The sequence below is a fragment of the Oncorhynchus tshawytscha genome, linkage group LG27 (assembly GCF_018296145.1).
Source record: "Oncorhynchus tshawytscha isolate Ot180627B linkage group LG27, Otsh_v2.0, whole genome shotgun sequence".
In the NCBI taxonomy this organism is placed as follows: domain Eukaryota; kingdom Metazoa; phylum Chordata; class Actinopteri; order Salmoniformes; family Salmonidae; genus Oncorhynchus; species Oncorhynchus tshawytscha.
In genome coordinates, this window is record NC_056455.1 from 10,593,379 (window position 1) to 10,611,613 (window position 18,235).

The following is an 18,235-nucleotide window of genomic DNA, read 5'->3' on the forward strand; positions in this document are numbered from 1 at the left end:
CTCAGAAAAAGATTTGTAGACCTCCACAAGTCTGGTTCATCCTTGGGAGCAATTTACAAACGCCTGCAGGTACCACGTTCATCTGGACAAACAATAGTATGCAAGTATAAACAACATGGGACCACGCAGCAGTCATACCGCTCAGGAAGGAGACGCGTTCTGTCTCCTAGCGATGAACGTACTTTGGTGCAAAAAGTGCAAATCAATCCCAGAACAACAACAAAGGCCCTTGTGAAGATGCTACTTCCGTTGCCGACAGAGATTGCCGCCTCGCTTCGCGTTCCTAGGAAACTATGCAGTATCTATGCAGTATTTTTTTTTAATGTGTTATTTCTTACAATCTTACCCCAGAAAATCTTAGGTTTTATTACATACAGTCGGGAGGAACTACTGGATATAATAGCAACGTCAACTCACCAACATTACGACCAGGAATACGACTTTCCCGAAGCGGATCCTCTGTTTGGCCTACCACCCGGTACAATGGATCGGATCCCAGCCGGCGACCCAAAACAACGGCGCCGTAGAATGGGCAGACGGAGCGGTCTTCTGGTCAGCCTCCGTAGATGGGCACATCGGGCACCACTCCCGAGCATACTACTCAACAATGTCCAGTCTCTTGACCCCAAGAAAGACGAAATCAAAGCAAGGGTAGCATTCAAAAGAGACATCAGAGACTGTAACGTTCTTTGTTTCATGGAAACATGGCTCACTAGAGACACGCTATCCGAGTAGGTACAGCCACCTGGTTTCTCCACGCATTGCGCGGACAGAAACGACCATCTCTCTGGTAGGAAGAAGGGCGGGAGTGTATGCCTTGTGATTAACGAGACGTCGTGTGATCATAACAACATACAGGAATTCAAGTCCTTTTATTCACCTGACTTAGAATTCCTCACAATCAAATGCAGACCGCATTATCTACCAAGAGAATTCTCTTCGATCATAATCACAGTCGTGTATATTCCCCCCCAAGCAGACACATTGACGGCCCTGAAAGAATTTGTCACGAGTCCTACCGAAGGTGGCTCCCCTTCCTGTTTGGGTGGTGCTCGGCGGTCGTCGTCACCGGCCTACTAGCTGCCACTGATCCTTTTTCCCCCCTTGTCTGTTTATTAGTTACATCTGTGTTTAGTTAGGTTAATTGGTTGGGCTTTATTATCCAGCCGGCCCGCCTGCTGGGTGTGCGGGATTATTTTCAGTGTACGATTGTGCACGACTGTAAATCACGGTTGTCCGTGTATGTGTGTTTTGCTGAACTGTTTAGTTGTCCGTGTTTTGGGGCATTTGTTTGACTTGGCTTCGTTTTCACCGGTGTGGTGAATTAAAAGTATCGCTACCCTGAACTCTCTGTTTCCTGCGCCTGACTTCTTCCTCCACTACACCTCAGGCATTACAGAATTTAATTTGACTCTATGTAAACTGGAAACCACATATCATGAGGCTGCATTTATTGTAGCTGGGGATTTTAACAAGGCTAATCTGAAAACAAGGCTCCCCAAATTCTATCAGCATATCGATTGTGCTACCAGGGCTGGCAAAACCCTAGACCATTGTTGTTCTAACTTCTGCGGCATATAAGGCCCTCCCTTTGGAAAAGCTGACCACGACTCCATTTCGTTGCTCCCAGCCTATAGACAGAAACTAAAACAGGATGCACCCACGCTCAGGTCTGTTCAACGCTGGTCCGACCAATCGGAATCCACGCTTCAAGATTGCTTCGATCACGTGGACTGGGATACATTGATGTATACGCTGATTCGGTGAGCGAGTTTATTAGCAAGTGCATTGGTGATGTTGTACCCACAGTGTCTATTAAAACATTTCCCGACCAGAAACCGTGGATTGATGGCAGAATTCGCGCAAAACTGAAAGCACAAACCACTGCTTTTAATCAGGGCAAGGTGACCGGAAACATGACCGAATACAAACAGCGTAGCTATTCCCTCTGCAAGGCAATCAAACAAGCTAAGCATCAGTATAGAGACAAAGTGGAGTCGCAATTCAACGGCTCAGACACGAGAGGTATGTGGCAGGGTCTACAATCAATCACGGACTACAAAAGAAAAACCAGCCCCGTCGCGGACCACGATGTCTTGCTCCCAGACAGACTAAACAACTTTTTTGCACGCTTTGAGGACAATACAGTGTCACTGACAAGGCCCGCTACCAAAACCTGCGGGCTCTCCTTCACTGTAGCCAACGTGAGTAAAACATTTAAACGTATTAACCCTCTCAAGAATACAGGCCCAGGTGGCCTTCCCCGGCCGCATCCTCAGAGCATGCGCAGACCAGCTGGCTTTGGAAGACGAGTCAATGACCATATCACTTCCACCCTATCTAACACCCTAGACCCACTCCAATTTGCTTACCACCCCAATAGGTCCACAGACAACGCAATCGCCATCACACTGCACACTGCCCTAACCCATCTGGACAAGAGGAATACCTATGTAAGAATACTGTTCATCGATTACAGCTCAGCATTTAATACCATAGTACCCTCCAAACTGGTCATTAAGCTCGAGACCCTGGGTCTCGACCCCGCCCTATACTAATGGGTCCTGGACTTTCTGACAGGCCGCCCCCAGGTGGTGAGGGTAGGTAACAAAATCTCGACCCTGCTGATCCTCAACACTGGGTCCCCACAAGGGTGCGTTCTCAGCCCTCTCCTGTACTCCCTGTTCACCCACGACTGCGTGGTCAGGCACACCTCCAACTCAATCATCAAGTTTGCAGACGACACTACAGTGGTAGGCTTGATTACCAACAGCGACGAGACGGCCTACAGGGAGGAGGTGAGGGCCCTCGGAGTGTGGTGTCAGGAAAATAACCTCACACTCAATGTCAACAAAACAAAGGAAATGATCGTGGACTTCAGGAAACAGCAGAGGGAGCAGCCCCCTATCTACATTGACGGGACAGCAGTGTAGAAGGTGGAAAGTTTTAAGTTCCTCGGCGTACATATCACGGACAAACTGAAATGGTCCATCCACACAGACAGCATGGTGAAGAAGGCACAGGTGTGCCTCTTCAACCTCAGGAGGCTGAAGAAATTTGGCTTGTCACCAAAAACACTCACAAACTTTTACAGATGCAGAATCAAGAGCATCCTGTCGGGCTGTATCACCGCCTGGTATGGCAACTGCTCTGCCCATAACCGTAAGGCTCTCCAGAGGGTAGTGAGGTCTGCACAACGCATCACCAGGTGCAAACTACCTGCCCTTCAGGACACCTACACCACCCAATGTCACAGGAAGGCCAAAAAGACCGTCAAGGACAACAACCACCCGAGCCACTGCCTGTTCACCCCGCTATCATCCAGAAGGCGAGGTCAGTAGAGGTGCTTCAAAGCTGGGACCGAGAGACTGAAAAACAGCTTCCAGCTCAAGGCCATCAGACTGGTTAACAGCCATCACTAACATTGAGTGGTTGCTGCCAACATACTGACTCAGCTCTAGCCACTTTAATAATGGAAAATGTATGTAATCAATTTATCACTAGCCACTTTATATAATGCTTACATACCCTACATTACATGTATATACTGTACGCTATACCATCTACTGCATCTTGGTGTAATTAAATGTATCACTAGCCACTTTAAACAATGCCACTTTATATAATGTTTTCATACCCTGATTTACTCATCTCATATGTATATACTGTACTCTATACCATCTACTGCATCTTGCCATCTTGATGTATTGTATCACTAGCCACTTTAAACAATGCCACTTTATATAATGTATTCGTACCCAACATTACTCATCTCATATGTATATACTGTACTCTATATCATCTACTGCATCTTGCCTATGCCGTTCAGGCATCACTCATTCATATATTTTTATGTACATATTCGTATTCATTCCTTTACACTTGTGTGTATAAGGTAGTTGTTGTGAAATTGTTAGGTTATATTGCTTGTTAGATATTACTGCATGGACGGAACTAGAAGCACAAGCATTTCGCTACACTCGCATTGACATCCGCTAACCATGTGTATGTGACAAATACATTTGATTTGAGATGCTGGAGGAAATAGGTAAAAAAGTATCTATAGCCACAGTAAAACGAGTCCTATATCGACATAATCTGAAAGGCCGCTCAGCAAGGAAGAAGCCACTGCTCAAAAACCGCCATAAAAAAGCCAGACTATGTATTGCTACTGCACATGGGGACAAAGATCATACTTTTTGGAGAAATGCCCTCTGGTATGATGAAACAAAAGTAGAACTGTTTGGCCATAATGACCATCGGTATGTTTGGAGGGAAAAGGGGGATGCTTGCAAGCCGAAGAACACCATCCCAACTGTGAAGCATGGGGGTGGCAGCATCATGTTGTGGGGGTGCTTTGCTGCACGAGGGACTGGTGCACTTCACAAAATAGATTGCATCACGAGGATGGAAAATTATGTGGATATATTGAAGCAACATCTCAAGACATCAGTCAGGAAGTTAAAGCTTGGTCGCAAATGGGTCTTCCAAATGGACAATGACCCCAAGCATACTTCCAAAGTTGTGACAAAATGGCTTAAAGGCAACAAAGTCAAGGTATTGGAGTGGCCATCACAATGCCTTAACCTCAATCCTATAGAACATTTGTGGGCAGAACTGAAAAAGCTCATGCGAGCAAGGAGTCAGTCAAACCTGACTCAGTTACACCAGCTCTGTCTGGAGGAATGGGCCAAAGTTCACCAAACTTATTGTGGGAAGCTTGTGAAAGGCTACCCGAAATGTTTGACCCAAGTTAAACAATTTAAAGGCAATGCTACCAAATACTAATTGAGTGTATGTAGACTTCTGACCCACTGGCAATGTGATGAAAGAAATTAAAGCTGAAATAAATCACTCTCTACTATTTTTCTAACATTTCACATTCTTAAAATAAAGTCTAAATGATTAAATGTCAAGAATTGTGAAAAACTGAGTTTAAATGTATTTGGCTAAGGTGTATGTAAACTTCCGACTTCAACTGTATATTTTAGAGGCTATTTATACCAAAAACTGTACTTGTAGTGATATGTCAATATTTTTGCTTGACAATAATTCTGTTACACAATTTCTGATACAACGCATGCCCAGGGTGTCAATTGGGTATGGCAGAGTATGGCTGTCGCCTTACCCTAGCTCAGCACCAACAATTTAAAATAGGCTACTAAAATCATCCAATCCCGATTAAAAGGCAAATGCAGTGTAGCAGTAATAGCAGGCTGTTTTTTTGGACCATGCTGATAACTCAGAGCAGGATGGGAAGGTTGTTTGGCCGGCTAGCTGGCTTTAGGCCTATGGACAGCGCATTGACACAGCCCTGCAGTGAGTGAACTTTTCTCTCAAAACAGTGCAGATCTGGGGGGACAAAATGGCGCCGTAGAGAGAACACGGTGTTTCAGCGAGCTCTCGTGGTATTCGTAAATTTATATTCTTACATTAATCTCCTAGCTTGAAAAAGTGGTAGAATTGGCTAAATAAGTTACCATATAATGAGTCTTGACGACTATTTCGCAAAAATCTCAGACAACATGCCCAATAGAACTACTAAGAAGTCGACCAAAACCACCACCCCTGTGGATGTGCATGAGGAGCTAGCTAACGTTAGCGAAGCTAACACCATTGCGGATCCAGGCACAATGGACCTGATGATTCAAAAGATGACTGATAACATTACTAAAGTGATCGATGCTAAGATAAGAACGGTCTTGGAAGCAATAGCAGGCCATTCAGCTGAAATACAGAGCGTTGTGAAACGTGTTGTTGAGGCGGAAGGAAGAATTGCTGCAGTGTAAACTACATCTATGGACTCTAAGATAAAAGCACTTGAGAAACAGGTGCGCGAAATGGCGGAGCACATTGACGACTTGGATAATCGAGGACGCAGATGCAATATTCGTGTTGTGGGACTCCCGGAAAATTCTGAAGGGACACGTTCAGTAAAATTATTTGAGGAATGGATCCCTGGCTACCTACAAATGGACACTAAGGCTGGTCGTGTGAAGCTGGACAGAGGCAATCACTCTCAAGCACCGATACCCGGTCCCAATCAGCGCCCACGGCCGGTGGTTATAAAGTTCCACAACTTCACCGACAAGCAGCGCGTCATGGATGCGGCTAGAAACATCGGCTCTGATGGTAGTCAACATAAAGATCCAAAGGTCTCATTCTTCAATGATTATTCCACAGCGGTTGTACGAAGACGCAAAGCGTTTGATGAGGCGAAGGCTCGACTCAGGTGAATGAAGATGGACTACGCACTGTTGTACCACATTGAAGATTATGGTCAACGGATCACCTAAAAAGCTCTACACACCTGAAGAGGCTGCTGCGTTTATTGACTCTCTCGGGTAAATAACTTTAAGCTGCACCTCCACAGCATTGAATAACTTTGTTTATTTTTGGTTGAATCTGATCATGAAACAGTGGTGTGAGTCCTCACGTACTCCGGCTCAGTAATATTCGTATCTTTATTATTTTTCTTGCTAAAGTAATAGCCGCTATAGCTCAGGCTGAGATATGTGTGAATCCATATTGGTGCCCAGGCTTGGTTTTAGGTGGAAGAGCCTCAATCTTCTTCTATTGATTTTCTTTTCCATATATATAAAGGATGAGGCTATTGAGCGGCAATGCGGACTTAAGAGTCTACATTGGAGAGTTGAAATCCCCTGCATGTTAGCTAGTGGGAAAACCCCCTTTTGGATCTTTACATGTTTAATTTTTGGGTTTAGTATAGTTCGAGTTCAGGGTTCATATTTTTTGTTTATGCTCAGTGAGATAGAGGAGAGTTCAACACATGGAAAAAGGTACTACCCCACTTTTACAGTAGGATCCAGTCTGGATATTGAATGGTCAAGATACAATGGCAGATAACAGACTGCTGTATGTATGTGGAACATTAGAGGGAGCCATAACCCCATTAAAAGGAAGAAAGTACTGTCTTTTTTGAAAAAAGAAAATATTGATATTGCCCTGTTGCAAGAAACTCATTTGGATGATAAGGAGCACCTGAAATTACAACAAGGAGGGTTTGGTCAAGTGTTTTTCTCATCATTTACATCCAGAAGTAGAGGTGTAGCAATTCTGGTGAAAAAGAACTTACCACTTAAGGTCTTGAATTGTGTGAAAGATAAATTTGGTCGCTTTGTTATAATTAATGGTACTTTACAAGGGCAGAACATTTCCATAATGAATATTTACTTCCCCCCTGCTCACCCCCCTGATTTCCTCACTAAGGCATTTCTAGACTTTTCAGAATTAAACTCAGACACTGCAGTGGTTGGAGGAGATTTTAACTGCTTGTTGAACCCCCTTATTGATAAGTTTCCCAGTGGTATAGCTTCACTCTCTCCTCAAGCTAAGTCACTTAAAGTTATTTGTGATGATCTGGGGTATGCGGATGTCTGGAGAGCTTTCCATCCCTCCAACAGAGAGTTCACTTTTTTCTCTGCACCTCATGGATGTCAGACTAGAATAGATTATTTTTTTATGCCCAAGACGTCTTTGCAGTCTGTTTTATCCGCTAGGATAGGAAGCATAGTCATATCTGATCATGCTGAGTTGATCCTGGACATAAAACTCAACGGGGCATTCAATCGGTCAAGACATTGGAGGTTGAACACAACCATTCTTAAAGACCATACATTCACATCATATTTTATAACAGAGTTTAAAGCATTTTTCTCTATTAACTCTCAATCAACAGATAACCCCTCGCTCCTTTGGAATACCTGTAAAGCGTATGCCAGGGGTCTGATTATGTCATACACAGCTACTAAGAGACGGAAAAAGCGGGAAAAGCAAAAAATGTTAGAGGGTGAATTAGGAACTAAAGAGAAGGACTACATCAAAACGCCCACTCCTGCCCTATTAAAGGAAATATCAGTCATTAGATCAACATTAGACTCTCTCCTAACACAGGACGCTGAAAAGAAAATGAGATTTGTCAGGCAAAAGCTATATGAACATGGCGATAAGCCAGGAAAGTACTTGGCATACCTAGCTAAAAAGAGGGCTGACTCTCAGTCAATTGCTACTATTACTGATTCTGATGGTAATCATTTATATGAAAATAAATTGATAAGTGACTCATTTAAGAAATTTTATACAAACCTTCATGCCTCAGAACTGCCAAAGGATGCACCCAAATTAATGGAGAACCTCTTTTGTAAGATTGAGCTCCCTACTATCTCCGAAGAGCAGAGGTCCCTCCTTAATGCCCCTATTACCAAGGAAGAGATAATGTTCGCAATTAAGAATCTGCAAAATGGTAAGGCCCCAGGACCAGACGGGTTTTGTAGTGAGTTCTATAAAGAGTTCCATGGCCTGATCCTTGAGCCATTGCGTGATATGTTTAACCACTCATTTTCAAATGACCAACTCCCTCAAACGCTGAGAGAAGCCAACATTTCACTTATTCTCAAAAAGGGAAAATGTCCAGTGTCTTGTTCCTCATACAGACCAATTTCCCTTCTGAATGTGGATAGAAAATTGCTTTCTAAAATTCTAGCCACAAGATTAGAGGACTCACTGCCACTAATTGTGAAAGGAGACCAAACTGGCTTCATTAGGGGCCGTAAGTCATGCAACAACGTCAGGTGGCTTCTTAATGTAATTCAAGCCTACCAACAAAGTGCTGTGGATGGTCTTGTGCTCTCACTAGATGCTGAGAAAGCATTTGATCGTGTGGAGTGGTCTTACCTATTATTTGCTCTAAATAAATGTGGTCTGGGGGACAACTTTATAAAATGGGTGAAAGTTTTATATGATGATCCTCAGGCTGCTGTCCTTACTAATGGGCTACGGTCAAATAGCTTCTCTATACACAGAGGTACCAGACAGGGCTGTCCTTTATCCCCCCTCCTCTTTGCACTCGTTATGGAACCACTGGCCGAGGCCATCAGGGTAACGCCTGCTATACAGGGGCTGCTCATTGGTGATGTTCACCATAAAATAAGCTTGTATGCTGATGATGTCCTGATATTCATCTCTAGTCCCGAGACTTCAATTACATCTCTTATTAATATTTTTGAATTATTCAGCGAATTCTCAGGCTACAAGATTAACCTTACTAAGTCAGAGGCTATGCCACTTGGTAGCCTACACTCTGTACATAATACTTCTCCCCCCTTCCCTTTTAAATGGTCTCCCTCAGGTTTCATGTATCTGGGTATATTTGTAACTCCTAAATTCCAGCTAATGTACAAAGCCAATTTCGTTCCCTTGTTTGATACAATAAGACAGGATCTGGAGCACTGGAACTCTCTCCCGATTTCTTGTTTGGGTAGAATATCCCTCTTGAAAATGAACATTTTACCTAGACTACTTTACCCAATCCAAATGATCCCAGTATTACTCTCCAATAAGGTAATAAAGGATGTAAATGGATGGCTCAGTTCCTTTTATATGGAGTAAACGCAAGCCAAGACTTAAGATGGCAATATTGCAGCTGCCAAGTTCTATGGGCGGCTTGGACCTGCCCAATATCAGGTTCTATCAATGGTGTGCCCACCTTTGTTATATTTCTGACTGGATCACAAATGATGACTCCTCTATTTGGTTAGACATTGAGACTTCTCTTTCAAAATACCCCTTACAGGATCTTTTATTTTTCAGAAGTTTCAAGTCTGTAGAAGATCACTGCAATAATCCCGTTACACTTAACACACTCAAAGTATGGAGGTCAGTTCAACGCTTCCTGGGAAGGTCCAAACTAACCTCTGCTCTTACCCCAATTCTTAACAACCCAGATTTCAGTCCAGGATTGCTGGATGCTGGCTTTAATTTATGGCTTAATAAGGGCATAAGCAGGCTAAATGACTTATTTGCTGATAAGATTTTGTTGTTATTTGAGCAGATGGTCGAGAAATATCGACTCCCAAAGCAGGACTTTTTCTGCGTCCTACAAGTAAGACATTATATTCTGAAGAGCACCACCTTAATTGGTAACCCTGATGTGTCTGTCATTGAAAGAATGCTTTTTTTCCCACAAAGGAAAATGTCTGTTTTATGATACTTTAAGGTCATTTTCTGCTGTCAACACACAGAGGGTGAAACAAGTGTGGGAGAAAGAATTGTCTGTTACTATTGACGAAGAGATGTGGGAGGACATTTGGAGATATGCAAAAACAATATCTATATGTAACCATACTAGAGCAATCCAATTAAGAATAATACACAGATTGCATATATCCCCAAATCGCAGACATGCTTTTAGCCCCACTTCCTCTTCCCCTCAGTGTCTTAAATGCAAAACTGATACAGGCACCCTAACACATTGTTTATGGTCATGTACCAAAATACAAAGATACTGGTCTGGTGTTCTGGAAAGAAATTGAAAAGATCCTAGGGGTTGATCTAGAATTGGACCCAGTTTCTTTACTGTTAGGTCTCCCTGGTAGGCATGTTACTTCTGTCGGTAAAAGGAGGCTTTACAACATCCTTACCTTCGCAGCGAGGAAAAACATCCTTTTACAGTGGATTACTGATAAGGTTCCTTCTATTAAAGATTGGCATAAGATACTATTTGAATGGGTGCCTCTGGAATATCTGACATGTACATTGCATTCTAAAACAGACCAGTTCTACAAAATATGGGAACCTTATCTAAATTACCTAGAACCTGAGGTATCAGCTATTATGCTGCAAGGATTCTCTTAGAATGGCGGGGATCTATGTATTTCAGAACTACACTGTACGTTCCATGTGTGGAACCTAACCTCTTGGTTTAAACTGAGCTTTTTTGTTGTGTGTATATTTGAATGGGTATATGTATGTATGTGTATATATATGCACGTAGATATGTGTAAGTGGGTGCTGTTTTTCTTGTTTTTGTTCTGTGTGCTTTGTCTCTGTTGTTGTATCTCTTAATATGGGTGAAAATTGTGAAATTCCAATAAAAATACTGTTACAAAAAAAAAACAGTGCAGATCTGGAAGATGTCTCGAGATGGCTAGATAACTGCTGTTTGACTTGACATGAAACTAAATTAGAGTTTTTGATCCCAGTGCTGAGCTAGTGCATATAGCAGAGAATTTCTGTATGACGTCTTTTGTAGAATGTTAAGTCTCCTATGGACTGAGGTGAATGAAGTTACAGTAGCCAAGGTGATGATGGCTGGAGTAAATTTTGGTTGTTTTTGCTGTTCTCCAAAATGCATTTTAAAGTTTTGAATTGTGTAGAAATGCAGGAAATGAGCTTGAACTCTATAAACCTCACCCCCTGGACTTTGCCATACCCTAGGTTTAGCTGAAATGACACCCGAGGTCTTTGCCATACCCTAGGTTTAGCTGAAATGACAGCCCTGCACTTTGCCATACCCTAGGTTTAGCTGAAATGACACCCCTGCACTTTGCCATACCCTAGGTTTAGCTGAAATGACACCCCCTGCACTTTGCCATACCCTAGGTTTAGCTGAAATGACAGCCCTGCACATGCCTTACTTTTATTTCCCTGCGCATCAGTAAAATAAGGAAATGCATCACCTATGCCTCTACTGCCATTCATTCCAATTAGACTGGTTTGGATGTATGCCTGACCACAATGGCTGCTATTTTCATTCCATTCTGGAACTTTGAGGGTTTATAACATAGCGCCTCTAGTAATTGAATAGGATCTTTATAATAATAATAGCACTTTTTCGCACAGAGTCTCTGTCACACAAACAAAAAAGATGTCATTGAGCAGGCAATTCAAGGGAGATGGTCTTCCACAGCTGGATGATGATGATGCAGTTCTGTACAGGAGAATCTTGAGTCGAGGTGGCGTCGATGGTCCAGCTAGGGAGTAAGATTAATCAGACAGGCAGGCCCAGAGCTATTCATCTGGCACCTTTGTCTCTGAAGTTCACAGCTACTCCTCCTCCGCGGTTGGGAACAGATTCACCACTGAAAAGTGTAGCACGCACCTGGGTGATGCTTCATCAGCTATAAGCACCTTAGAGACCACCACAAGTCAGCAGTAATCAAGAACGGTTTCCTACAAAGCGAGCCTCTGCCATCCCCTCACAGTCCACATCCTTCCAGAAACCTGGGCAGGTAGAAAAAAACAGCTGGTGCATCATTGAAATTTAGATTAGCCAGCTAATGTTAGCTAGCTAGCTATAGTTAAGTAAACAGACTTGTCCATTGTCAATCCTGCAAATCCATGGGTTACCACCCGATATTGTAGCTCAAGGTTATCACCCCCCCCCCCCAAAAAAAATGTTTAAAAAAAACATTCTTCAAAAATCACTTAAAAATAACAGCAGTAGGTACAATATTGACAGAGCTCTCTGCCTAGGCTTCCCTCACAGCACCATGGCAACCAACTACATGATATAAAGTCTGATGGATCAGAATACAATATCTTGACAAACCCGATAACATGGAGGAAAACATGCTGGGTCAAGGGTAGGAAAATTTGGTTTCTGATGCTGTACAAGGCTTTGGATTCTTCTCGGCATGATCCTGCCATTGCTGGTTTGATGAGAATTGAAACGTGTTCTTGTTTAAAGAGAATTGAAAAGAGTTGCGTCAGTAGCAGTATATTCTCTATTTTCTATGGTGAAGGCTGAAGCCTTCACAGGGAGTACGAGTTACTTATAAGGTCCACAAATCAATGATTATGCATTTTTTAGGCTGTATGTGGTATTTCCCTTTTACCTCTGAGCAAGATTTTTTTATTTTATTTTTATTTCACCTTTATTTAACCAGGTAGGCTAGTTGAGAACAAGTTCTCATTTGCAACTGCGACCTGGCCAAGATAAAGCATAGCAGTGTGAGCAGACAACACAGAGTTACACATGGAGTAAACAATTAACAAGTCAATAACACAGTAGAAAACAAAGGGGGAGTCTATATACAATGTGTGCAAAAGGCATGAGGAGGTAGGCGAATAATTACAATTTTGCAGATTAACACTGGAGTGATAAATGATCAGATGGTCATGTACAGGTAGAGATATTGGTGTGCAAAAGAGCAGAAAAGTAAATAAATAAAAACAGTATGGGGATGAGGTAGGTGAAAATGGGTGGGCTATTTACCAATAGACTATGTACAGCTGCAGCGATCGGTTAGCTGCTCAGATAGCTGATGTTTGAAGTTGGTGAGGGAGATAAAAGTCTCCAACTTCAGCGATTTTTGCAATTCGTTCCAGTCACAGGCAGTAGAGTACTGGAACGAAAGGCGGATATAACAGCGTAGGATTACTGTATACTGAGGACAACACATAGGCTGATAAGAATCTAGCCACAGATTAGAATTTTGTGTAGATGTTATGTTTTATGTAGACGTAAACCTCAACATTTGCAAAGAAACCCAAATGAATGCAGTTTATGGCTGGAGTATCAATGTGTTAGACAAGCAGAATTTTGGATAATGTTCACTTTTCCCAATTCTCCATTTTTTACTATACATTTTTTGCCTAGACATTACTGTGACATCCCAAAGCCCTGATTGCTTTCTGTCTGGATCTCTAGCACTGTGAAAATCAAACTTCAGGCAGCGGCATGGTGAGGAAAATACACACACACACACACACACACACACACACACACACGCAAAATGAATGAAGGCATTCTGCAGACAACAGGCTGGTCGCCATCTCTATTAATTTCTGATGAACGCGAGGAAAAGCCTCAATGGGGATCCACACAAAATAAAATCTGAAAAGTATGCATTAGTATGCTTTACCATAACACCGTTATTTACATATGAAGGCCACATGCAGTATACAGCATATAAAGTAGTATAATTGACCTCCATATGATTTCTTGAGCATTGTTTGATCTCAAACAAATATGTAACAAAAACACAGGGTTGAAACCCAAACAAGAGAGTGAGGAGTACCTTGAAAATAACATGGGACATAACAATGATTATCACACGGGACAAGACCCGTAATCATATGCGCAATCCACAAGGTCACGAAAGCCCAAAACACACAGCACAGCTACTCACACGCACCAACGGACATTGTAACAATAATCGACAAGAACATGGAAACCAAAGGGCACATACAATACTAATCAGTGGGAATAGGGGACAGGTGTGCGTGATGAAAGTTCCAGAGGGATCCATGACAAGTACTGTATATTCAAGACAGACTATGATATAAGAACAGAAAGAATCTCTATATCTATAGAAACACTGGCTACACATTAAGGAGCAAGACTGAAATCCAGAGCTTTGAGAGTAAAAATGTTGAAGCCATTCTGTCTGCCACAAGGGAATATCCCAAGGACAAGAAGAAATGAAAATGAGAGGAGATAGATGGGGTAAAAGAAGATAGCTCTTGAAGTTCAATATTCTGAAGCAGAAAAGTGGGGTGAGGGCTGAGATGGAGTGGAAATGAAGTATGGAGAGCATTGGAATACTGCAGCTCAAGTGCTGAGGGATTGAAGAGAGAGAGGGAGAGGGAGAGCAAGAGAGAGAGAGAGAGAGAGGGAGAGAGAAAGAGAGCAAGAGAGAGAGGGAGAGAGAGAGATAACAGCTCGATCAATATTCTGCAGTGGTTTAGGAAGATGATTATATTGAAAAGGGATTCCATGCATACAAAAAAAGATAACAGCAAAAAATGAAACAAAGCAAAAGGTGTAAGAGGCAGGATGAGATTAGATAATCGTCAGATTAGAAACATTACCCCTAAACATCCATATATGGCAACATCAGTGGGAAAGATAATGTGAAACGAAAGGAGCATAATTCTTAGCACTCACAACACTTGAAGAGCACTCAAGCACACCTGTGGTTTAGATGCTGTAGTCTGGATGAAAGCAAAAGAGTAGTCTTGATTCTGTATCGCTTCAATAGCCTGCAGCAGCTAAGACTGATACAGCAGCAGCTATGACTACAGGAGTGATCAAAAAACCAAAGAGTCTGAAAAAAAGTGATGGCCATCACTGTATGAAAAACATAGTGGAGGTGAAATATCAGTCACAGCCATCACTTCCATCACTAATGACATCCAGTGACTAAAGCCCTTTTGATGTGAAATGTTGGTTTATAACACAATTATAAATGTTTTACATGACCTCTCCAAGAATCGATGGATCCCTGAGAATATATGACTCAACCTCGATCCGAACCCAGGTATTATGAGGGACCTGATTTCATAGACCAGTGTTTCCGAGGGCTACAATGAAACTGTGTACTGTTGGGGGTACTCGAGGACCAGGGTTGGGAAACACTGTCACAGACCTTCCACAAATGTCTCTCTTTATTAAAGCCTTTTCATGATGTAGTGGTGTTTTTAATGGATTTGACATTTGTCAAAGCCGTGAGAAATGTGTGATGTGCTGGAGTGCTGCACTTTGAACAGAGTATCCTGAACTGAGAGTGTTCTGAAAATGACTTGAGAGCAAGTCATGAAAACAAGCAGTTGTCATACGCACACCTCAAAACACTTATTAAATGCAGCTGGTCGAATGAATATACAATACAATCTTAACATGTTCATACTATTTGATTTAGGATGAAGTTTCAACAAGGCAGGTCCTACAGGCCCTAGTTTTGTCGCACCTGGACTACTTTCCAGTCGTGTGGTCAGGTGCCACAAAAATTACAATTGACTCAGGACAGGGCAGCAAGGCTGGCCCTTAAATGTGCACGGAGAGCTAACATTAATAATATGCATGTCAATCTCTCATGGCTCAAAGTAGAGGATAGATTGACATCAATACTACTTGTTTTTGTAAAACGTATTGACATGCTGAATGCACCGAGCTGTCTGTTTAAACTACTAGCACACAGCTCATGCACCCATGCATACCCCACAAGACATGCCACCAGAGGTCATTTCACAATTCCTAAGTCCAGAACAGATTATGGGAGGTGCACAGTACTACATAGAGCAATGGCTACATGAAACTCTTTTCCACATCAGGTGACTGATGCCAGCAGTAGTGTCAGATAAAAAAATAAAAAAATGAAGATAAAAATACACCTTATGGAACAACGGGGCCTGTGAAGATACACACACAGGCACAGACACACGCATACACACACACACATGCACCCTACACACACGTACACATGGATTTTGTGTTGTAGATATGTGGTAGTAGTGGCCTCACACACTTAATGTGTTGTGAAAAGTGTTATGACATGTAGTGTCATGTAATATTTTTAATTGTATACAACCGCCTTCATGTTGCAGGAGGAATATTAATGGGGATCCTTAATAAATACAAATACAACAATTCATGTTACAAGTCTCGGAAATGGGTAGGAAATGAAGGGGCTGAGCTGAGTCACATGAAGACGTTTTTCACAACAATTAACACAACCCCATGCAGTGGGAAAATATACAGCTTAAAATAGCTCAACTGAACCTGTCGTTACAATGGCCTAGTTAGAAAAGATGCATGTTGCAATTAGTTTGACACATCCATTGTGTTATTGACTGGTTTGACCACATGGAAGTGGGCTCACGGTCTGCCTGTTTACATTGTGGTTTCATCAACGCTGTTTTTCTCACCCGCACAGAACCTGACTGACATTTCTCCATTCCTTTGTCTTTCGTCATATCCATGGTACATTGAACCCAGTTCGTACACAGTTGACAGTTGTATTGACACCTATATGATGAGGATCCTACCTACATCTTTTGCATGGTTCTATTTAGCTGCCCACAAACATTAAGCAGAATATGTCATAAACAACAAGTACTGCAATTGTGCATTTCCTACACAAGGGACATCCTGTATGTGCTGCTGTCTGTGCATTCCTCTCGGCCATGCATGATGAATTGACTGAGTCTAATGAGGCATACTGTTTCTGTTGGGTGGGAGTAAAGTGCACAGCTGCTTTTTGTGTGTGCTTTAGACTCCAGTGATTATCAACACTGGATACACCCCCACACACAACAACAGCGACTGTATAACGGTGTGAATGCAGAATGGGAGTCCTGGCACAGTCTAACGACCAGCAATAATTGATTTCACGAGAGCACATCTTCACCATGGTATCTTGATGGAGGCCATATTGCTTTAAAGGATGTATCGCGATTAAATAACATATGAGTGTTTAGATTTGGTTATCATGGGGATTTCAGACTCTCAGGTTCAGTGGGATTTATTGACCGCCGTGCTGCAATCTAAAACATGCATAAATTAGTCAGCAATACAAGGACTGCATGTAATAAAAATACATTATCCTTCCTTCCTCCCTACCTTGCTCTCTCTCTCTCTGTTTCTCACACACTGCTCCCAGTCATTACTGGTTTCTCCATCAGAACATTGCCTACGTGGGTGTTACATACAAAGGATACGTTCCATTGATAGGTCTGTGACCCTGTAAAGTACGTGAGGTAGTGTGGTATTGTATGGAAGGTTATGCCTGAAAGGAGGTTGGACTGGCATTTACCTTCCGCTAGCCTGGAACATTGGACAATAGTGACCTGACAGGCTGACATTCATTTCTGACTTTTGATGTGCAGTCCAGTCCAGGTCTCCATACTAAGCACTGCATGTACAATGTGTACAATGACGTACTGATATAGCTGTATATGAAGTCACCAGCCTAGCCAACGTTTCAGTGTGGCTTTTCTTTAGGTACAGTAAGTGCATGTCAGTGCATGTTCATGCTTTAAGCAGGTGCATGCTGCTGCTTGTGTGCATGTGTCAAGACAATGAAGAACACTATGGTCTGACAAAACGCAGTAGACCTACACTAGTCCATGGTAAAGAACCGAGGATGCTGGAAAAGGACATAACACAATCATACAAAGCGAGTAATCCACTGGGATGGTGTGAAGAGAGATCAAACAGGTTTGGGAAGAACACAGAGTCTCCATCAGAAGTGAGAAGAAAAGCACAGGTCTGTTTGATCATTACAGACAACCTCGAATTGATGTTCATTGCAAAAGGCTGTGAAGTGCAAGGTTTTTGCAAAACAACTTGGATATACAGTTGAAGTCGGAAGTTTACATACACTTAGGTTGGAGTCATTAAAACTTGTTTTTCAACCACTCCAATCATTTCTTGTTAACAAACTATAGTTTTGGCAAGTTGGTTAGGACATCTACTTTGTGCATGACACAAGTAATTTTTCCAAAAATTGTTTACAGACAAATTATTTCACTTATAACTCACTCTATCACAATTCCAGTGGGTCAGAAGTTAACATACAATAAGTTGACTGTGCCTTTAAACAGCTTAGAAAATTCCAGAAAATGATGTCATGGCTTGTTGTTATATCTGGAGTACTTCTCCTGTCCTATTCGGTGTCCTGTGTGAATCTAAGTGTGCGTTCTCTAATTCTCT